The following is a 23,798-nucleotide window of genomic DNA, read 5'->3' as shown; positions in this document are numbered from 1 at the left end:
CGACACCAAGCTCTCACCCCTCAACCCTACATGCCTGCTGTCCTGGGAGTGAGCAGCAGGATCTGCCTGTCCTGCTACTGCCTGTGAGATGTGTTTTTGTATTGGATCTCAGGGAGTAGGGAGAGACTGTTTTTGCCCATGGTGTCTTTATGAAAACTAGGAAAGAGAAAGCATGGATACCTCAGGAGGTGTTTTCCAAAAAGTATACACTAAGAAAAAGTGACTCTCTCTTCTCTCTATGTAAATGTAAATTCAGGGTGTCGGAGGATCACACAGCTGGGCTGGTTAAATGCTCAGTGCAGCTCAGCCTTGCACAGGTGGGGACTCCCTGGAGGTGAACTGAACATTTCTTTCCAGGCCTGGGTGTCTGTGCTGAGGCTGCTCTTAAGGGCTTCATTGGCACCAGCTGGGAAAGGGAAGAGCTGAGCCAACCACACTGGCCCCATGGGAATACAGGGGAGTTCTTTAGCTTCTTACAGAGCCTGTGGGGGTTTGCTGGGCGTTCAAGCCTGTGGCAGGGCTGTGGTTGCTCTCTAGAGCAACCACTGAGCCACTGAGTCCCACCTGTGGTAGCTCACGTAGTAGGGGTGTCCTTGGTACATGTTTGGGTCCTGATTCCTGAATTTCATGTTGTTTTGAAACACTCCAGTCAGTCTGTGGCCAGTTGGGCTGCCTCTGCTCTTGCCTTGTGGAGTTAATGGTCACCATGCCAAGGATGCATCCAGGATGTTTTTGCTCTGACAGCACATATTGCTCTGTGATCTGTTTAAACCTCCTTTTCTTTTATGGGACTCAGCTCAGGGACTGTGGGTGCACAACAGAAATAAATTCCTCATGAGCTTGTTCACCTTCTCCTGCAAATCTGGTGGGAAAGACTTAAGTCCTAACCAAGCCGTTAGTCACAGCAGGTTTCCCAGGCCTTGGGGCTTGCCTGAGCAGGGGGCAAATCTCTGTGGGGTGTATGCCAGTCATGCTCCTGGGGGCTCTGCTCCAGGCATGTGGGAGTGCTTGCCTGGGAAAGAAGTCACTTCAGGCAGCAAATCTTTCCTCCTGGGGAGGCATGAAGCAACCAGGGGACATGTCCATTGGCATGTTTGAGCAATGAAAAATCTCCTAAATGCTCACTGAGGATTTAGTAAGAAAAGTTTTGTTCTGCAGGGCTGGTGTCGTGACAGCTTCCAGTGGAGATGGGATGGACAGGAGGCTGCGTACCGAGAGGAGAGGGTGAAAGGTGCCTCCTTGCAAGGCAGCAGCTGGTGAGAAGGAGCCTGGGCTGCTCAGTGTCAGCACACACGTGGCCCGTGGGGAAGCGTGAGCCCAGCTTCAATCCTTGTCAGTGGCACCTCGTTGACTTTTAGCGCTTCCTTATCGTGTCTGTGCTCACCTCGCGGCGCCGATAAAATGCCACGGCCGGGGCGATCTGCCGAGCAGCCCTGCAGAAAACCTTGCACAGCATGGGAGCCTGAGCTGCCAGCCTCCAGCCCAGGGCTCCAGGGCACAGCAAGGTAACAAAGGAACTCTCCTAACCTGGGACAGGGCGAGGGTGGCATGATCTCCAGGGTCTATCCGATGGGACTGGCACGGCAGCAAGTGAATTTTGGGTCGGAATAGGGGTTTGTGAAAGTTGGGCTTGCTATGTGACTTTCCCATACCTAGCAGAGTTGGAAGTGTAAGCCGTGTGAAGTGATTGCAGGATGTTAGCTCTCAGAGCTACAAACAATAGAGTTGGGAAGGAATGCCCAGGGTTGGTTGGTTTTTTTTTCCCTAGTCTTCTTTCTTTTCTTTCTTTTCTTTCTTTTCTTTCTTTTCTTTCTTTTCTTTCTTTTCTTTCTTTTCTTTCTTTTCTTTCTTTTCTTTCTTTTCTTTCTTTTCTTTCTTTTCTTTCTTTTCTTTCTTTTCTTTCTTTTCTTTCTTTTCTTTCTTTTCTTTCTTTTCTTTCTTTTCTTTCTTTTCTTTCTTTTCTTTCTTTTCTTTCTTTTCTTTCTTTTCTTTCTTTTCTTTCTTTTCTTTCTTTTCTTTCTTTTCTTTCTTTTCTTTCTTTTCTTTCTTTTCTTTCTTTTCTTTCTTTTCTTTCTTTTCTTTCTTTTCTTTCTTTTCTTTCTTTTCTTTCTTTTCTTTCTTTTCTTTCTTTTCTTCTGCAGTAATAGCATTTCTCTCTCTCGGGGTATTAAGCACCTAAGTAATCCTGGTACAAAACTTAGTTATCACTAAAAAAGGGTATTATTTTCCCACATGTTACTTCTGCCTTACCTCTAGGCCTACCTGTGGGCCCACAGCAATTTTGAAGAGTAGTTTTAATTTTTTTTTTTTTTTACAGGTGAGCAACTTGCAGTGATACACTTGGAAGAGCCCTCCTGATGGGTTTGAGCTGAGGGCCCCTGAATATAAAACCCTGAGCATCTACTGAGCAGGTATGTAATTTGTGAAACCTGTAACTGCTGCCAAACTGGTGAACAGTATCTTGCCACTGCAGGAGAACAATGAAACCTGACTGGCTGGAAAGAGGAATTCTCCTTCTGAGTGTGAAATTTAGATGTGCTTTTCCTTTATTTTTTATTTTAATTTTATTGTGTTAAAAAATTTAAAGGGTCATAAGCTTAGTGTCCTTCTTCCTGAACTGGAGAGAAAATCCATTATGCTAGAGTTCCTTGCTGAGAAAAACCTCTAAAGTTTTTACCACAGAATCTGGGGTCAAAGTCCTTTCCTTCTTTCCATGGTTGAAGTTTTGACTTCACCTTTACTGGTCCAAATATTCTAAGTGATTAAAGGTGAAACAAGGGACTTTTTTAGAGAAAGGAATGATAGTTAATAACAGAAACTTGCAGTGAAATCAATGAAAGGTTTCAATTTGACTCGTTCTTCTTCTTTTGCATCTTATTCAGAAAATAGGTTTAAGCAGCTCTTGGCATATTTTTTTCTTCTTTGGCTACAGCTCTGCTCTGCACTGTGTTGTTCATTGAATGTTATTATCCCAGATCTCTTATACAGCACTGCTCTTTGAATCATCCCTGTAATCACTTCCACATGCTGCAGACTTGCAGAACGGAACAAACTGCTTCCATATTCCCTGTATTGACATGAGATTTGCCAAGTTCTTATTCTCCAATACTTGCTGGGACACCTCAAAGTTTATTTTCAAAATCATAGTCCCAAAGCTCTTCTCACAGGAATATGCAGTGTTGCCCAGTCACCTTTAGGAGTCTCCTACTTCTTTCTCACCAACTTTGATCTTTTCTGTGCTTTTGAAGTGTTCTTCTCTTTTGCTTTCTTTTGTTTCTGCCCAGCATCTTGTACTAGCATCTCTTCATTTTGAAGCCTCACCATTTCTCCAGGCTTCCATCATCCCCCACCAACATCAGGAACTCTGTGTGGGAAACCTGGGCCTTTTCCCAAGGCCACCACTCTTCATCACCCCCAGCACTTCCACTCCTCTTCCTGACAGGGACATTCAGATCCCCACACCTTTTACTGTATCTAAGCTGTCTTGCATATGAACCTATAAGATCTCACCATTTTTGCCTCTGAAACCTGACTTTTTGTCTATACTGTCTGACTGAAAAGCTCCTCTATGCCTCTTTTCCAAGCCCTCAAAATTAGTTATACTGCAATTCAATATTGTTGATTGGTTTTTTTGTTTTGGTTTGGGTTTTTTTTGTTTGTTTGTTTGGTTTTTTTTTTGGTTTTTGTTTTTGTTTTTTTTTACTCTGTTCGTACAAGGTAGGATTGAGACCACGCCTTGAAAACAGTGAATAACTAATTCCCCTTGACACGAATACTGATTGTCTATCCACCTAGGAGTTAGGCAAGGGAATATTAAGGTGTTTGTTGCCAGTGTGCCACCTGGCACCCACTGTTAGCCCTTTGAGAGCTGTACTTGGACTCCCAGTGCTGCTGATGCCACCTTGTCTCTGGTTTCTGTCAGTAATGCCCTCAAAGCCTGTATTTTGTAACAGCCTGAGGATGGTATCCAATTGTTGCTTCTGTCCACTGGGATCCCTCTGCCTCTCCCCCTGTCAGGGCTAGATTTTGGACAGGTTTTTCTTTGGCATTTGAAGGAGCTCCCACTTCAGATTTGAGTGAATTTCATTCCAGAATGTGCTCCAGCCCAAAGGGCAGAGCTTTTTGTCCAAGACACTTGAGATCAAATGGAGAAAGTGTTGATCTTGATTATTTTCTTCTTTTTTCCCACATTCTAGAGAAACTTTTTAATTACTGACTTACTGGGCCACATTACCACCAGCCTGACCTACTATAATTTTATCTTTTTTTTTTTTTGTCTTGAGTGCTTTATGACATCCCCCCAGCCCCATTTTGTACACAGAGCAGGAAAGACAGCCGGGTGGTGAGTCCCATTTTCAGATGAATACATGTGCTACAGATCCGTGTGAGATATCCATGTCCTTATGAAACCATGTCCTCAGCAACTGTTTTTCCATGGATATCGGATGTGGCATCCCCTAAGGGTGCTGGTATTTGCTGATGCTCTTCTGAGGCACCCAGTGCCAGCCCCCTTCACTCTTCATGCAGCAGTGAGGAGATGTGAGCTACCAGCTGAGCTGCTCCTCTTTGCCAGTGAAAAAGTTCACCGTGCCAGCAAAAAAAGGGAGGAGGAGGAGAAGAAAAAGGGAACAGAGAAAATAAAAAGTGGAGCATGAAGTTAATGAAAGTGAGGGAGTATTTCTGGTATTATAATGTTGCCAGAATTAGGTTTCTTTTAGCTCCTGCTGTGCTTTGCTAAAAGCGAGTCTTGTTAGCAGCAGCAGATGTGAATGTAACAGCTGTACAACTGTCAGGGGAACGAGAGAAGCCATGAGAAATCCATGAATTAAGTAGATTCTCTTACTCTCTTTGTATGGAGGTCTTAGAAGTGGATGTTTCCAAAGAGTGTCCTGCTGGCTGCTCATGTCAAGTGATTGGGATGTTGTAGAAGGTGGGAGGAGGGTGCAGCAAGCAAGATGCATGGCGTGTTTTCAGTCAGGAAAAAGAGAGCACTTGGGGAATGGGTTACTGGAGCTGCTGGGGGCTGATGGGGTAGCTGGGAGGAAAGATGTATCTTAGGAGTAGACACTAATATTGCAGAAGTGGGGATGGGAATGCATGCAGCTAAGAATAGATGCATTTATGGAAAGGATACTGCTGGTTATTTGGTAACCAGAAACTTCAATGATCAAAGAGTCTAGTAAGACCTTCTGACTTTGCCTTGCCCTTCCAAAAATATATCCTGGCTGTGTGGAAGGTAACCTCCCATCCTTTCTTAGATGTTAATCACCCCCTTCCATATAGGTGGCCTATCAGATTGCATAGGCTGGGTAAACACTGGGATATGTGATAGCATATTTGCTGGGCTGCAGTATCTAAAGGTAAGGCTGATATCTGGGATGCCAAGATGTTTGTGAGGGGAGGCAGGATTCCTGCTCTCTTCAGCTGCTTGCCCTCCAAGTGAAAGGAGAAGGCATTTCAAATTCCTTGCAAGCTCCAGGCTATAAACAGGCTCTTCCTGTATGAAACAATAAGGATCTAACAGGAGTACTCAGGAGCTGTCTGCTTTTCTGAACAGTTCTAATACTACTGAGAAATGCTTTTGTGGGGAGGATGAAGCCCATCACTTGTGAGGACAGAAGTGCCCAGTGCTACTGATGTAGATCATCCAAGAAGATGGCACTGAAGACAGAGTCATGGGGCAAAGAAGAAATCCAAGTCCCATCGAGCAGAAGCAGAGAGAGACAGAAAGGAGTCAAAACAAAAAGAAAGCAGGAAAGAGGAAGAAAATAATTAGGCAAAGGTGGGAGAACTATGAGCATTGTTTTGTATAATGGAGAAGTGTTCAGCCATTAAATACACTCCGTAAACACTGTATTTTTTCAGCTAGCTGGGCTAAGGGCCTCTGTGGGGGCAAGCACACAAAAGATGAGTCCCCTAGCCCTGCTGCTCTCTCAATGAGAGTAGAATTTATCACCTATATAATGATCCTGAATTCATGTGGGGGGAGGTGCTGTGGCTCTAGCATGGTCTGGCTCCTCTGTATCAGATTTCTGAGTAAGCCTGTGTTCCCCAAAGTAATGTGAAGGTTGATATGAGCAAGGGAATGCATTTGGTATTTTACTTTGTGGATCACAGGGCAAGTCCCACATGCAGTAGTCATGGATGCTGTTTATCCTTACCCTTCTTGCTAACTTGAAGACAGTGGTGCTACTGCTTGAGTCTCTGAAGCTGTTCTTGGCACGTAGGCTTTTGGCATTAAAAATCTCCATGGGTCTGTCACCACAGGCCACAGCCATTCCTCGGGGTGCAGGATATGCAGGGTGTTGGTGCTTTGGAATTATTTGTAAGGCATTGCTCTGTTTTGCCTGGTCCTAGGCAGGGGACTGAAATGAAGGTTAATAAAATGCAAACCACTTGGATCATGCAGGAACAGAAGTGTCCCTTATACTAAACTAAAATCTTCTAGGAGGCAGGTTGTTCTCACACTCACCAGCTATGACAGTGGGGGGAAACATGCCTGACCAGGTATGATCTGTTTCACCTGGACCCTTTGTTTACACGGAGCAAACCCATGGGATTTCACACCTATTGTACAGTGATCCTGTAGTAAAATGTGAAACTTCAGGTATTCCTGTAGGTACAGACTGTGTGACCCTGTCCCAGATGGGAAATCTGCACAGTAGGACGCCAAGTCCATGAGCCCTTTTCCTGGGATGAAAATCCTTTTATTTTCCATTGGGAATCCTACCAGCCAAGGGTGTTGCCTCAACTTACTCATTAGCCAGCTAGTGTCGGTCTAAGGGTTAAGTAGTTAATCTTAAAAAATCCCTTGGAAGTCAAGGAATCCATACATTTGCGTATTTGTAATTTGTATACTGCCCCTGAGGCAAGCAGGCATGGGAATGTAATCTCATATTTGTGTATTTAACAACCGAAAAGATGATGTGAGAAGAGATTTGGGGTTACAACAGTATAAAGCAAACTGTGACTGTCTAACCTCCTGTTTCAGCTCCCCTGTTGCAGGTCATGCATCTTCCTAGTGCCCAGTCCTGTGGAAATCCTATATTTCAGCGTGCATTGAGACTGTCTTTTCTGGCACAGGATGGAGCTTAGAGTGTGCTTAAGCTTGTTTTTGTCCCAACCAGAGAGGGGAAAACTCTCTTCATTAGGGGCCTGTTTGTGGTAGGCTCTACAGAAACACTCATCAAATGTTGACTTTACTTAAAACTCTTAGAATCAAATCACACGAGGTAGGCTGAGCCAGGAATAGATGGTGCTGCTGCAGTGCTCCTAGAGAGGTTTGTTGTTGCTGTTTTTTTGCAATGCAGATGTTAGGACTTTACAGGAAACCCATCATTCCTCCAAATGGGTGGAGATGTGTAGTTGTAAGGAGGAGTGAACATCGGAAAGTTGGTAATTTGTGGTTGCATGCTACTGAGCAGGACAGTAAGACAGTAACTGATCAGTAGGAATGACTCAAAAATCAGTGATCTGCAAAGAAAAATAATCCCAGCCACAAACCAAAAAAACATTACTGCAATAGTCTGGATGACTCAGAAAGATGGGGCCAAGCATAACATTAGCTGCTGTAAGTCACATGTCAAAGAATAAGGAATACAGGCTACATTTATCAGTTGGCAAGTTTGTCTCGGGAAGGAGTGGAGGCTGGTGCAGCTCCCTGGCTGACTACAGGATTCCAGGAGGATGTTGTAGCTGCGGGAACTTGCGTGGATTTCAGTAAATAACCTCAAGCTGAATGGTTCTAGGAAGGGCTGAGTGTGTGTCTGTGTGATTTAGCACTAACATGTCACTTCCCATGTACTCTGTTTAGTGCTTTTGTTGGTAATTCCTGGATGGAAGAGGTTTCAGGGACAATGCCTGAGGGTGTTAAAGAATTGGAAGTGTGCCTTCCAGTAAAAGAGGCTGAAGAGGTGGAGTGAAAAGGGAAAGCTGAAGGCTAACTTTTTTCAGTGTCTAGACATACCTACAAGGAGAACAAATTTCCTATGGCCTAGCAGAGTGAGGGGCATGAAGACCCCAAAACAGGAATATGAAACTGGATAAAAAAACCAAAACAAAAACACATCAAAAAATGATATGAGAAAAAGCACTGTAACATAATCAGTAATCAACCACTAGAAAAACAGTGAGGCTTTTGGAGGATCCTTCCCACAAGGCTTTAAAGTTGTGGCTTGATTCTTGTCAGAAAGCGGACCCTTGTAGAGATGGGAAGGATTTCTGCCAAGTTTTCTGACGTAGGTTTGTGAAGATGTGGGTCTGGATGATCGTGCCACTTTCTGGCACTGCAGTCAGATGTTGGCTCACAGCTGTTGGCAGCTCTGGGGTTGAGAACTGGGACCTCATGGCAAGGGCCAAAGGCATGGCCTCTCAGCCCAGGCATTGCTCCTTTTCACCCTGTCCTGTGCAAACACCAGTGTTTGGTTCACCTTTTTATTGGCTGATGTTGCACTGATATTCCAAAGTAAACAAAGCTTCGTTATTCCAGTGAAGTGGTCAGTGATGACTAATTGTCATCTATCAATTGTGCTTCTTCAATTCTCTTCTAGCCAAATCAAGGCATTCCTTTGACATACCATCATCTATGGCTCTGTCATCCATTTCAAACTTTAAACCTTGTTACTGTCTTGTATTTCTTAGCCAAACTAGAATGAGCTTTTCCTTCTGCTACCTCAACAAACATCTTTATTTTTATTTGATTTTTTTGTGGAAAAGCTGTATTCCCGTGATGCCAGGTTTTGCTTTATTTCTTACCTTGTTCCCCACAAACTTAAACTTTGTCAGAGGCCAAGTCTGTGCCTGTGGAAGAATCGGAGGTGCAGTGTGCCATTAGAAATGAGAAGGAGCAGGATGGGTGTTGATGCAGGTGCAGGCTGGGACAGCATCAAGAGATGCCAGCAGAGGCTCGGAGCCTTTGCACGCAGCCAGCATGGCCAGGTCCTTGCTGTAACAGTAAAAGAACTTCCTGGGAAACACAATGGCCAGTGGTGAGCCAGCCTAGCCCAGGGCAGCAGAGGGAAGCCAGGCAGGGCAGCGTGTCCCTGCGGGCAGCAGGGCTGGCTGGGTGGGGCGTGCGAGGATCTGTGGATGTGACTGCCGAGGCTGTGCGGGGTGGGAAGCTTTTTCCTCTTGTGACTTCACCTGCACTGTGTGCCAACCCCGGCACACAATGTTATCACTGCAAGCCAGCACATGGTCAGGACGGCTGTGCTCGCACAGGGGGCCCCAGGAGACTTTCTCCAGGCCTTACAGCTTTTGGCCTTGATGGCTCTTGCCTGAAATTTGCCACGGCCCCGTTCCGTGGCTTTGTTTCCGGTGGTACCAGAACTGGCTGTGCTCGTGGATGACTTATGCTACCGAGGTGGAGATCTGGTTGTGAGGAGTAAAGGTGAAAGGTTTTGTCAGGACCTGAAGCAGGGACTTCAGCTCTACCCCACCCCTCTCTGGCAACCAGAGCCCTTGGCTCTTTCCTTATCCAGGGTTTATTGCTGTGCAAAACAGCCGAGTTAATGAGTCATTAAGAACGCTCAGTCCCTGCTGCATGGGGACTTTCCTGCCTGGATGAAAGTCCTTCCCAAGAAGCCCATTCCCCTCTCTGTAGCAAACACACAACTGTTGAAACCTCTTCGATAAATAAATGCAGTCCTTCAGGGCTCAGGCCCAGCCTATGGCAGTGGTTTCCATGGGTCAGGGATGAGTGGTCTTGCCGACAATCTTTACTTTTGTCACTGTTAAATACCTTGGCTAAAAGGGGGAGTTGGGCCTGGATCATCAGAATCTCTTGGCAGTTTCACAGATCTCCTTTCATGGCAGTCTACAGAAGCTCTATCTTCTCTCCAAGGACACACTGTAGATTAAATGCTGCCTCTAGAAGTCCCAGCCTCAGCCTGCCCTTTTCCCCACACTAGGAGAAACCCTGTATTGTTTATTTTTTTCTGTTGTTCCATGAATGAGACCTTTCTGCCCAGACAAGCTCAGGCATCCTTTCCTTAAACAAAGAACCTTTCCTTGAATTCTTTGGCAGACTTTGGTTTCCTTAGGACTGATGTTTCGAAGACATCCTTGTTTTCCGTGCTTTGACATCCAAAGAATGCAACAGCACTGGACTAGTTTGCAGAAAAATGCAGTGGTTCCAGCCTTTGACATCTGAGATTTGTCATTGACTGGTCTTTGGCATCAGGGAGATGCAGGACACTTGTTCATGTGAGTGTCTGTCTCCAGGTTGTTCAGAAGTCTTTGTGGGTTCATCAACAGCTCTCCAGGACTGGTGTTTGTACTTCAATGGAGTTGAAATGGTGCAGTACCAAACAGGAGTTTGCTGGAACCCTCATGCTGTGTGAGAATCCTCAGGATAATGCAGCATTTCACCATTTGTGACTACTCACACCACTTTCTGGGCTACCTCACAAATCATAAATTATTTTTGGGAGGTGGACTGGAGATGAACAGATCTGAGCCCTTAAAATTACATACCAGCAGCCCACGTGCAGATCTGCAATCTCATGTGATCAGTACAAGGTAAGAAGACACTTCTTGACAACTTCTTCATTCAAGATGGTAGGTAGTCATTAAATAAGTTGGCTTTTGAACCAGAAAATAAGCACTCTTTCTAATTTAATGATTTAGTGGTCATGGAAAACACATAACAGGAGCTTTTGACAGCAGCAGGCTTCCACAAAAATTGGAGGATAATCCAGGCAGGACTGGGGTGTATCCACCTTGCCTCTACGTGTCACCCTAAGAGGTGCAGTGGGAGTTCATATGCAGCTCCTCAGCTCCCCTGAGCTCAGAGCCCTACAGGATGTCACTGCTTCCTGGGGCAAAGTTCCCCACAGCAGAGCTACAGCTGGTCTCCCTGCAGGAGGGCAGGAACTGACCCAGTCTGTGTTAGTCCAACCCTCTGAGCTGCTCTAGATCAGCAGTCCCCTTTTTCATGATCCACCCCCCTCCAGAACTTGGTGACTTTTGTAAAGTGTTTGATGTTTTCTTCCAGGTTATTGACTAAAAATATCCTGATGCCAAACAGCCTCCAGGATCTTGGCATAAACATATTATAAAAAACCCCCAGTCACTTCTAGTTCTCAATTGTGTTTTGGAACCAGTCTGATAGGTCATTTATAGTCTGTTTAATGACTGCTATCTTATTTTTATGCCAAGCAAGTTCTTTAATCATAGTGCCACATGATAGAAGGGAAACTGCCTTCCAGGATCTCAAGTATATTGTACCAGCTTTGTTATATTTAACAATTGTACGATGCAATTTCCTCAGAGAAAAGTAGGAACACAGTTCAGTGGGGCTGAATTTTTCTATAAACTTGTGTTGGTTGCCCCTAGTTGTATTTCCCTCTTTTTATTCCCTGTGTTCTTTGTTAGCCACTTCATTATTTAGTTCAGGTTGGAGATCCTGTCACAGGTCTAGTTACCTGTGAGTAATTATGAGATAATTATAAAATAATTATGCCCTTCTACATAGTCTTTACAAAATGCCAGACTATGAGATTTCTTCTTCTCCTCCAGGACTTACGCATTGCACCAAGAAGTACAGATCAACATAATCATGGAATTATGTATGCAGCCTATGAAAAATCTCCCAAACTAAAGAAAGTTAGAAATTTTCAGTGCAAGGTACCTGGCCATGGTGATTTAAAATGCCTGATTTTAACTCCTCTGAGATACTACCAGAATAGACATGTCATTAACAAGGTCTTCATCAACTACTTTCTTTCCTCTCAGCAGTAGGATAGGAGTATTTATTGATTTCTTTTGTTGTTCTCTGCATTGTTATTGAATAGTCTAAGATTTCCATCTGATAACAGATCAATACTATGAGTCAGACTCATTCTGGTCTTAATTTACTTTTTAAAAAAATGCCTTTGTCAGTCTTTTTTTCCCCCTTTCACCTCCATCATATTTTTTATAACTCTTATCTTCTAATTGATATTCAGCTTCTGTCATACTATTTGTTATATGTGTTATACTTCACTTACTTAAAGCTGCCTCGTTTCAGTTTTACATCAGGTTGTGTTTTTTCAGTTGCACTATTCTTTCTTTACTGGTGAATTGTGTATTTTTGGTGCCTCGTAAATGATTTTTAAGCAGTTGCTAGTGATTATTTATATTTTTGTATTTATATACTTTGTGTTTATTTAGCTCAGAATTCTCTTCAGGGCTGGGAGATGGGGCTTTTTAAAGCAACATATCTTTTAAAGCATTGCATTGCCAGTTTGGACTTTCTTCTGCTTTCATATAAGAGTGCAGCGAGCTGGGGATCAGAGAACTTGCTACCAGCCTCTCATTCCTGCCATCACTTCACCCATCCTGATAAGGGAAATACAAGTTTTGTTCCATTTGGATTTAAAGTCCGCCAAATGAGGAAGCTGTTAAGAACATTTAAGAATCCCCAGGGCTGTTTATTGACTCAGCAACATCACCATGCATTAAGCTAAGCAATAACTCAAGATTTTTCTTTGGTGAGTGCTTGAGTAACCAGTGCTGCCATATTCTGGTGTTTCTTGGTTATCCATCCAAATCATCAATCCTGTTACCAGAGCACCAACTCACAAATATTGAATACTGGTAAGTAGGAAATTGTGATTCAAAGTCACAAACAAGCTAGCAAGTACTTCTATTTTTGCTCCACTCACTCTGTCTTAGGGCTATGCCTATTGATTTTAATATGGTCTTACAAACCATGCCAGCATTTATTGCAGTGTCTTACAGCTGTAGTCCCCTGGGCAGGCAAAGCCTTGATGAATATAAACTGTAAAGGAATGCCACAACTGTATGCAGCTAAAGAGGATGTACTGGAATGGACTTGACTTCTGTATTGTGTTCCTGTAAAGGAGGGCAAGCTTTGAAAGGCAGAGTCAGGGCTGCAGCTGCATAAACTCAGCACTGCTCAGGGGGAGTAGAAACCCACCAAACCTTCTGCACCCTGGGCCAAAGCAGGGGGGCAAACAGAAATATTAGACCTCATGTCCTTGCTTCAGAGCTTTGGGCACTGGAGAGACACAGCCCACTAAAAAACATGCCTGTATTTTGCTGAGGAACTACCTGTGATAGCTGCATTCACTGGGATGGCATTTATCAATCAGGCAAGAATGGAGTCTCATAGCACAGGGCGTGTGGGAGAGCATTCAGCAGTTGCCAAGGTGGGATTTAGAAGTAGCTCCTGAAATTTCTGCCAGGTTTCACACAGGATGGGACCCTCAGAGAGCCTTAATGCTTCTTTTAAAAGGATCCTGATATGCTTTAAACCATTTTCTTCCTAAGAATATCATATTCACTGAGCAGTAACAGGGCTGCAAGGGACTGAAGTTTGCTGGAAATACTGAAGAAAAAAACCTCTCCAGTCCTCTCCAAACTGGATAAGCCCTTTGGCTCTCCCACCTATATTTTCTGGCAGGTCTGTACACAGATAATCCTTGACTCCTTCCATCTGGCTGTTTATGAGTTTAAAGCCAAATTGTCTCAGTGAATGCTGAACACCTCTGGACCAATGATGTATCTATGGACAGGTTGTCTTCTTGATCAGGAAAAGAGAATGACTGGCTCAACAGCTTCCAAGTTCAATAACCTCCTTTACTTCTTAATGAATTGCTGAGGCATGAGAGCCTTCCGTTCCTTGCTGGCATCTTTTACACTGTGCCCAAAGAAACAATCATATCAGGCTCAGGAAGACTGAAAGGGCAGGGAAACAGGAACCATCCCCACGGATGTCCTCCCCAGAGAGGCTGGGAACACGCTCTGTTGTGGGAAAAGGGAAGCTGAGGTCAGCCAAAGTGCACAGCAGGTATGCACATCTTTTGGGATGGGAAGAAGAGATAATGGCCTGCTTTGCCATCCCCATCCCTGCCCTGGCCTGCTGGGGATCTTTCCTGGGCCACCTTCACACCTTGCATGCAGAGTGCACCTCCACTGGGTCATTCCGTGGTGTGGAAATGAAGGCAGGGAGATAAAGGTGGAGAGTGGGTGGTGACAACGTTCCTGAGAGCCCTGAGCCTACCACTCAGCAAGGCAGGCCTTGGTGGTGTGAGAAGAGCCCAGAAGGAGGGAGAAAGGAGTAGAGAAGGAGCCCCCATCCAAAACTGGAAAGCAAAAAACCCCATGGACAGTGAGGTAACACGGGATGCTTCTGGCCATACAGACTTGTTCCCATCTTTCAGAAGCTTTGTCCCTTCTAGCTCCTCGTGCTTGGGAATGTTAAGAGATTGTACAGAAAGTCTTGATAAAACAAACATATGGAGATTCCCCTTAAGAGGCTGGGAGATATTATTAGCTCCTCTTTTACTGGCAGGCCTGGAGCAATTAATTATTACCAGAAGTATTATCAGGTACTTGTCACTGCTTTCCCTGGATCCACTTCACATAGCCCAGACTGGCTGTAAGCAACATGTTCCCTGACTGGCCTGATACCCCACAGCTCCTGATAGCAGTTCCTCTGCTCCTCTCCTGAGGATCTCAGCGCTGGTGGAAGGGCCATAACCTTGAATTTATGCTGGGAGAAATTTGAGTCCATGGGCCACTTAAGTATTCAGCATGCCTGTATTTTTATGTCTTCTCAGTGATGTGCTCCACCTCTGTGACCAAGGGGAAAATTTTAGGCAAGAGGCAGAGAAAGGGACAGGTAAGAGGAGGTTATCTGGGGACCTAGGAAAAGGCATTTTGTGTGTGATGGCAGCACAAAGCATGTTTAACAATTTGCCTATGTGCTCTGGGCCCTGTCCCAGTGTCACTCTTCAGAAATGCCACTGCAGATGCTCTAAGAACGTAGAATTTCTAACCAACACACTCTTGTAAAGGTCTGTGCTTCTAGAAATAGTCTGGCCAGGTTTTGAGTGAAATTATGCTGATCCATGAAATCATGTGTCTAAAGCAGTACTCTTCTCTTCCTGGCCCTGGTGCTGCTGCTGCAGTAGCACAGCACCCACCTTTGACACGTGAGAATTCATCTTTTTTGCCTTTCTAGTTCTTTGTACTTTTAATGAATTTTTACTATTGATATACATTTAGTGAAGCTTCTATTATTAACCATGTTATTGTTAAAGGGAAATTCATGCAGGTCAGCTGGTATACCTGAGAAGTATTTGCTGGAAAAGGGGTGCAGGTTCAGGTGAAAATAAAGATTTTACTAGTAAAAAAGGTGCTTTGGCAACAAAGTATACACTGAGTCTGTAGGTAAAATTAGAGACATCGAAACGATCCTCACGTCAGTTTAACTCCATCTGTAAACAGTACTGCAAAAAATCCTACCCAGAACAAGTCATTACAGCATCACCACGCCTTCCCCGCGTTTGCCGTGCTCAGTTTTGTATCTGCAGAAGCAGCTTAAGAAGGGAGTGCCGGGAGAGGCGGGGTGCAGCCGGGAGAAGGCGTTTGTCACCGCAGCATCCCCGGCTGCGGGCGCACGGGTGGGAGCGCACTGCCCGCTAGCGGCCCGGGCTGCGAGAGCTCCGCTGCTGCTGCTGCTGCAGCTCCGCCGGTGCTGCTCCACCACCGCACCGGGACGAGGTGCGGGCCCCTCCTTCCTGCGCCCGCGGGTCAAACCAGCACCCCGGCAAAGGCCCGCGCCGGGCTGGGCCAGGAAACAGAGCGAATCGGTTCAAATGGGGTTATGGGGAGCAAACAGCTCTGCATCTGCAGCACGTTCAGAGGCATCGCTGGAGGCGCAGAACACGCGGGTGACTCTCCTGGAGGTGCCCTGGGGCCAGCCCTCCTCGCAGGGCAGCGTGGGGGAAGCTGGGGTGAGCGGTGGGAAGCAGGGCAGCACCGCCGTGCTTCGCTCTGCCCCGGCTAATTAGCCCCACTCCAGAGGAGATCATTAACTCTCGTGCAATTCCAGGCATAGCCAGCCTGCTTCCATCCCTCAGCTGGTGTCCCCCAGGTCAGCATGGCACTAGGTACTGTAGATAACCTAGGCTGGGTTTTCAGAACTTGTGGCAAGAGCCTATTTTTTTTGTTGTGGTTTTTTTTTAACTGAAAATATTTCTCTGAGATTTTTCCAGGTCTTTGGCCCCACCCAAAAACCATGGAGCCAAAGGGCTCAGAAAACCTCCCTCTCCCCCTGCTTGTTTTTCTGCTTATGAGGTAAGATCATCCTTAACAGATGTTTGTTTACCTCTTCATAAAAACCTCCTGTGATTCTACAGCCTCCCCAAGCAGTGTGCTGCCGTGCTTTGCTACTCTTGCCATTGCAAAGTGTTTCTCTAATGCTTAACTATATCATTTTTATTGCAAATTAAGCTGATTATTTCCTCTTCTACTTTTGGTGAATGTAGGGGACAACTGTTTAGTCTCTCCACCCATTATAACAAATGTTTATGTGCTGGAAGACTGTTATCATGCCTCCCCTCCTGTTGTTCTTTTCCTAGAGAAAACAAACCCAATTATTTTATCCATTCCTTATAAGTCATGCTTTTTTTCACCACTCTTATCATTTTGCTGTTCTGTTTTGGACTTTCTCCAGCTTGTCTGCATCTCCTGTAAAATGTAGTGCCTGGGAGTGGACACACTGTTCCTGCTGGGAGCTCAGCAGTATCAAGAAAATGCACAAAATAATTGCTTCCATTGCCTTATACACAAAATCCTCATTAAAGCACCTCAGAATGAGATTTGGCCTTGTCTGTGGGGATCTCCCTGAACAGACACACGTTGGGTCCCACCCCAGCTCTCTCTGCTGGACTGGTCACAATTTATTTTGGAGCAGCACACCTGGTATCTGTGCAGCCACCTTTCCTGAGCTGGACCTTGGTGCAGTCACCTCTGCAGAGGCAGCCCAGCTCCCCAGTGTCTCACATTCCTCTCAAATTCCAATCACTTCAGCCCCCTGCCTTCAGGAGGGACTGCTGACCCCCAGCCCAGCTGTCATCCTCTTGGTTTTGTCCTCTAGTCTGTTGTCCAAGGCACTCAAGGAAATACTGAGCAGCCCTGGAGGCAGAACTTCAGGGACACAATTCTCCCAGCTGGAAAAGTGAAGCCCTGGTAATTACCCTTGATTATGGTACTTCAACCTTTGTACCCTTCTGCACAGTGACTTTGCATGCTGCCCTGGGAGCCTGTAATCTAGATATTTTCTAAGAGTCTACTGAAGTCAAAGTATTTTACACCCACTGTTTCCTCCTCACCTGCCAGGCCTGTTAGTCAAAGAAGGAAATTAGCTTGGTTTGACATGATTTGTTCTTCAAAATTCCCTGCTGGTTGTTTCTTATCAGCATATTGTCCTTTAGCTGCTTATAAATTGATTGTTTCATAATTGGTTCCAGTATCTCTCTAGGTATCACAGTTAGGCTGACTGGCCTGTAATTCCCCAGGTCCTCCTAGAACAGTAATTTTCACAGAAGAACTGCATTTAACAGATATTGAAAGACATTCCACTTTTGCCCTGCTTATCTTTATTAATTGTCTACTTTGGTTCCATCCCTTAAATTAAAAACATGTTTCCCATTAGTATTCATCCTCTGCTTGAGGCTCAGCACAACCCAGCCCTGTCTTCACCTCTTCTGTATTCCTGCCCTTCTGTTACATATTTCCCCAATTTTCTTCCTCCTTGCTGCTTTATATCTTCCTCCCTCTCTTTTCTTTATGGTTTGCTTGCAGCTCCCTAACAAAATATATCCCCCAGCAATTCACATCCACCAGTGCCTGGAGAGACTCCTGGAAAAATCTGGGAGCCTGGCCCTAAAAGTGCAGGCAGTGACATTTGCCAGGCTCGCAGGGACATGGTAAGGTCTGCTTAAAGAATTGTCCTGGGCTGGCTACACTTAGATGAGATTCTGAGACCGGTAGGTGGCAGAGAGATGATAAAATCTGGGAGACTGATCCTGGTGATCAGAGGATGGATCCCTTTGGCTCTGGGATGGACAAGGACACGTGTTACTAGAGAGCTGGGTGAGTGTCTGGCAGAGGAGAGCGCCTTGGTGAAGGTCCCGGCTTCTTGCAGGGAGGCTGAATGTGCCCAGTGTTCAGCCTCAGCCACGAGTGAGAGGTCTGTGTGTTCAGCAGAAGAACAGGAAGCGTGTGCCACTTCCCAGCTAAGCAGATCCCCAGAAGATAACTTTGTTTGAGGGAGGGGTATCGTTATCCAGGGTTGTGCGCTATATAATTGCACAATCTGCTATCATGCATGAACAGAGCTGCTCAATAGCATGGCCCTGCCTTGTCCTGACATCATGTCTGTGTTGGAAATCCGTTTGGAATAAAAAATCCCACATTCCCCAAGTGACCTCGTAGTCTCTGAGCAAAAGGCTGAGTTGCAGTGGAGACTTCGCAGACTCAGTGGTGCCAGGGACAGAAGCTCAGTCACCAGCCTCAAAGCAGCTAAAGGTTGAGAAGTCAGCAATGAAGCAAAACTTCCTTCAAAAGAAAATAGTATTTTAAAAGTGCAGGAGATGCCCATGATTCTTTGAAAGCAAGAAAAATCCCAAAGGCAAGGAAAAGCCACTGTGAGTTAACAGTGCAGTGTTACTTTCACTAGCTGCTACTATTTTTGGCAGAGGTTTTTGGGGATGAAAGTATTCAGCACATCTACAGGTTGCTGTAGAGAGAGCATAAATTAATGAGAGCATAAATACCAAGCCAGCTACACAGGCTGGAAGTATTTGCCCTTCTCAGTCTGGCACTGTCAGTGCTGCAATTCTTTTGCAGACTCAGTGATTGTCACATGCTGCATGTGAGGTCCAGTCTTCTCGACCTTTGCTTTTATGGTCTCTACTCCTTTCTTTCACAGCCACTGCTTTCATGCTACAAAGGGAGCCCTGAGTTCCAACACTACCCTGATGCCTAAGAGAATCAAGTTTCCTTCTTGCTCTTCTCATGCTCTGCCTTCTCCTCTTCATTCCCATCTCAACTTCCCTGCATAGCCCCAGTATAAGAAGGATTCCTCACTGCCCATCTTCCTTTTCATTCAGACCCTTTTCTTCAGAGGGAGGAGGCCCCAGTGAGCTGGAGAACCTGACCCAGAGCTCAGTGGTGCCTTTGTAAAAAGCCTCCAGATGAAGGGACTCTGTGCTTTTCCACAAACCAGAAATGTCCTGCAAACTGATGTGCCCCATGCTAAAGACTCTGCACTCTGTGATACCAAAGAAAGTCAGCCTGATCGTTTGGACGAAGGTAACACAGACTCAAAAATCACAGACTTGAACATAATTTCTGCATATTGCAAGCTGTTCTGCAACTTGTCAGACAACGTTGGATATTTGCATAGTGTTAGCAAAAGGCAGATAGAAGGTTAGTGGAAAAGGTCTCTGACAGTAGCTGGATGTAATTTAGAGATGGACTACAGCCGTGTAGTTACATACCAGATTTGGGGGTTGGCTCATGGTATTAGAGAGAAAAGGCCTAGAAAGGCATGTGCACATTCAGCTGGAGCTGACTTTTCCAAAAAGACAGATTTGGTCTGAAAGGGAATGGGCAGTTTAACACCTGAACCACCTGCCCTCTGTGATGCACCAGCATCCAGGCACTCTCTAAAAGTGATGGATGCTGGTGGTACTGTTTAGTTCTCCCTCTCTTAGTGCTTCCCAGAGAGGGGTTGAGAGTGGCAGTGATGATCACTCACTCCTGTATTGATACTAGTTTATCTCAGTAGTGTATAGCAAAACAAAACAACAAAGGCGTTCCTTCCTCCTCCTCACTGTCCTTACTCCTCTCATTGGTCCAACCATGCCTTTCCTTATTCACTTCATGTTCTTGGGACTTGTGAATTCTCCACTGTATGTCCTCTCTCCAGGAAGGCTGTTCCCATGCCTTTATGTAGCATGGCTGAAAAATATTCTGCTACTGCTTCCCTGTTTAACAGAGTGATTTCTTAAGGTGTTCAAAATAGGACTTTCAGTCCAACTACATGCACTGAGGGTGATTTTTCTTTTGTGTCTCCAGACTGGTTCTTCTTGCAAAATATGATTCTTTTCCATCTCTCATTTACGCTTTAGCTCTTTTGAAATCCGGTTTGAGAAACATCATCTCTGCCTCCAGTTGTGCTTTGGACCTTGGGGCTCTGCAAATCAGCCTAAAAGCTGTGTGAAATGAAGCTCTGAACTTACATGGACACAAGTGCCCAGAAACACAGAAGAGTGGCCTGAAACTGTTGGTTTGAAGGTACAAAATTTTGTGGCCCTCGTGTTTTAATATCCCATTCAAATGCCAGCATTTCTGGAGACAGAGTGTCTCCCAGTGCCATTCTGGGATATTAAATTCAGTGTTGAGTTTGCATAAAGAGAGAGGAGAGCTACTTGCTGCTTCATCACTTTATGAGCTTGGCATCTGTATCACTGCTTAGCAAATCTTGCTTCCAGTAATCCTCTTTTTCTTCAGAGCTGAGCACCAAGAGCACATTCTGAGCAATGCCTCCAGAAAGACTACAAAAACCATACCTCAGAGTAAGGTTACAGCCTTTGACTTTTAATTAAAACTCTCAGGGCATTTAGTTGTATTTGTGGATACATTACTGAGCCTGTGATTCCTCTCTTCTGTGGCCTCCCCAGCATTTTTGCAGGTGGCTGGTGGTAGATGAGTGTGCCTAGGGTAGCATTCCTGTGTGCTGGGCTGCTGGAATTCAGCTATGCTCCTTAACAAAACAGTTTGGTTTAGACATTCTTGATGCATGTGCACATGCAAGATGCATTTGGAGGAAAAACTAAGCAGAGCTAAGACACTGAGAAGTGAGGTGGTAAAATTGGTCTTCCTCAGCTTTACTATTGACTGATAATCTTGTTTTCCCATTCTGCTGCTTTTTGCAGGTAAAATATGTTAAATAGCAGACCAAATATAAAACCAGTACTTCAGTATCTGCCTAAAAATCAGTAACGCACCTTGTCTGTCAGAGCTGGGTGTGGGGTAACAAATTAATTCAATTCATGCTGCCATTATCAGAGATGTTGGCGTTCACTTTTCACCTGCTGCACCACAACACCCACAAGTGTGGACACACACAGAGCTGTGCTGAACCACAGTGGAATTGCAGAGATGCTTTGGTCCCTGCTAACTGAGCAAACTCCCATTTATACATGTATTAGGTTTTCACTGCCTGCCGCCTGTTCCTCTCCCCCCTCTGCTTTTTCATGTTCAGTGGACTCTCCTCTCTGTGTCTCTGCCTCTCTCTCTCTATTTTTTTTTTCTCCCTATTGTTCCCCACGTCACTGACTGTCACTCACTTCATAAAGCCGTCTGGCTCGGAGCTTAAATATTGCAGGGCAACTAAAACCCACCATCAGAGCCAATTCAGTCATATCTGCTCAGTCGTGCGACAAGATTGGGGCTTTTAGGGTAGGGAAGAAGAGAGACAAAAGTTCACTCTTCCCTGCAGAGTGCCAAGAGAGGAGGGGGACACATTTCTTCGGTGGAGCCTCTCACAGCGGCAAGTTGCTTGCTCAACACCCTTAACCTGTTCAGGCTCTTTCGCCGGTAGCGCGCGCAGGTTGCGGCGTCTGGGAGCGCAGGGTGGGGGTCTGCGGCCAGCCCGGGAGAGTTCAGGACACAACTCTGTTGGCTCTGAGTGGGCTTAGGCAGAGTCCTGCTCTTCCTCCTGACAGGCAATTTCAGGGAAAAATACCTCGCTTACCCCTTTTTTTGAGGCTGGAGTGGCTGACTGCTTGCAGGTGGAATCCCAGACATTTTCGAACTGGTTGTGCCACTCATCATCCCTCCACCCAATATCGTTGCTTGCAGTTGAACCAACTGAGCAACCTCAAACTTTTCCACTTGCAGCAAACAGAGGGGATGGGCATGGCAGAGTTGTGAAGAACGTGGCCAGTTGGAAGTGATCTCAGGGAGGGCTTAGCCAAATGTAGGAAGCTGCGAGCAAGACGTGTGATGGAGTTAGACAGGAAACATTTTCCCTTCTCATGTGATAAGGTTAATCACACCTAGAGTGTGGCTCTTGCTCGCTGCAGTGGAAGTGCTCAAATGGTGGCGTAGATATCAGTGTGACTCACAGGGAAAGAAAGGGATGGAGTTAACCGAGGTGCCTGGGGGACAATGAGGCTTGTACTGTGTAGTCATGTTCTTTACAGAGCTGCACGTGAATGGGAACTGTCGGGTGTACTTTGCTCTGTGAATTAGCAGAAAGAGGATGTTTAAATCAGTTTAGATAATGTATGTAAACAGCATAATCTTCTGCTAGACTTGTTAATGTAAGCGCTGACATTAACACACTTCTTTACACGACTTTAATGACTGAGAAAGTAGCAATTTTCCTCGGTGATTAAATTATGTGTTTGCCGCTTATGTATGCAAGGTGTTTGTGCAAGCTGAAGGAACTGTGTTCTGTTCTTCATTTCCTAACATGGGTGTCCGGGGTAAAAATATTGTGAGGTTTGAAGGCAAGGAATATGAGTCCATCTTGCTTTAGCAAAATGCCATTGCCATTATAAGCTTTTTTTTTTTTTTTTTTTAAATTGAAAATTTGTGAAATTCCCCTGAGCCATAGAATTCTCAATATTTTGCGTGTTTGTCTATGTGTGACTACGTACACAGAGTAGTTGAAACAGACTGGTACGCGTTGGTGTGTCATAACATATGGCATTACAAATATATCCCAGTGGTATCTGCAGCAGGAGGGAAGTTTAGACACTCAGATTTTCATGCTGTTGACTGTACCTTCCTTTTCCCAGTGCATGTGCATGTATCTGCTCTTAGGGAACTATAGATGGGGGTAGTATCTAAGAGATGAACTTCTAGATCCCTGTGAACAGCTATTTTATGAATAATATTCTCTGTTTCACTTGTCATGCTCTACAAGTCGGTCTTTCTGGGCCACTGTAATATTCTGCATTCCTCAGAGACTTCAGACTGCTGTGATGTGTTAAATCAACGCATACAAAACAACTTTCATCTCTATTCTCCTCATTCATAGATTTCCCCTTGCCTGAAATTATATAGTGGGAAGTTCAGGATATGCAGAATAAAGCCCTGACCCAGGAATCATTTCTTATCATGCAAAAGTAATGACAGATGTAATATTTGACTTGCATTACTTGAAAATGGACAACTGCCTCAGCTTTCCAATAGTATATCTGCAGCTGACTCCCAGCTCTGTGTTAGCCTGAGACAGTGGCACTGACATTTTAGAGACAGCAAATAGTATTTTAGGTCCCAGTCAGAGACCTTGGTGTCTTCCCTAGGTTGGTTACTGTCAGTGTGGCAACCGACTTCAGAAGGGGATGCAAAAAATAGCCCCAACAGCACCAAATAATTACACTGCATATAACATATTCTACATAGCAAAATGAATCTAAGTAGTAGTTGTTAAGCTTATACAGCATCACTAACACAGTAATGGTGGTGTAATTGCTGTTCTTACCTAACAGAGTGATTGCTAAAGTGGAATTGACATTTGCAACCTAGAGAGAATTCAGGTTTGTTTAGGTGCAAGATGGGCGCAGATTTGAGATCTGTTTGACCCATGAGGGGTTCTGGTGCAGAAGTGTTTGTGTGCCTGAAAGCTTCACCCTGTCTTCTAACCACTGCAGCTGCCTGCTGATAAATCTGTTCCACTGTATTGCTGGTGAGCGTTTGTACGTGTACAAAATCTAAGCAGACTCACAGAACTGAGCCTGCAAGGTGCCACAGAAGACTCTCACCTGCAAAAGGAGATAAATATACTCCCTGACTGAAAAGTAATTGCCCATTTAGAGCCATGGAAGGAAGAATTTAGCAGGCAGCTTGCTGTGGCTTCCCAGCCCTTCTTCTGATAATAAATCACTGTGAACAGGCAAATCAGCAAGTAAACAACTGCCTTTCTGTTCTCAAAGCATATTAGGGAAATACTGATTGAAAGCAACAAAATACGTCGGCGGGAAAAT

At 45.0% G+C, this 23,798-nt stretch overlaps 1 protein-coding gene across 2 annotated transcripts in view; it reads left to right on the top strand.

The window, feature by feature from the left end:
- Positions 1-818: 818 nt before the first annotated feature.
- The window catches only part of GJA8 (gap junction protein alpha 8), a 31,498-nt gene continuing 8,518 nt past the window's right edge, over positions 819-23,798 (top strand). Inside the window, exons 1-5 of one of the 2 annotated variants that reach the window (XM_063419355.1) lie at positions 819-1,505; positions 2,318-2,411; positions 16,005-16,086; positions 18,906-19,107; positions 19,929-20,094. The gene's annotated coding sequence lies outside the window, so the exon portion shown is untranslated. Of the gene's footprint in view, positions 1,506-2,317; positions 2,412-14,995; positions 15,884-16,004; positions 16,087-18,905; positions 19,108-19,928; positions 20,095-23,798 lie in introns of those variants that run through there. The other variant, XM_063419356.1, reaches the window with a different exon arrangement.

The sequence above is a fragment of the Prinia subflava genome, chromosome 25 (assembly GCF_021018805.1).
Source record: "Prinia subflava isolate CZ2003 ecotype Zambia chromosome 25, Cam_Psub_1.2, whole genome shotgun sequence".
In the NCBI taxonomy this organism is placed as follows: Eukaryota; Metazoa; Chordata; class Aves; order Passeriformes; family Cisticolidae; genus Prinia; species Prinia subflava.
This window is presented reverse-complemented; position numbering and strand designations above follow the sequence as displayed.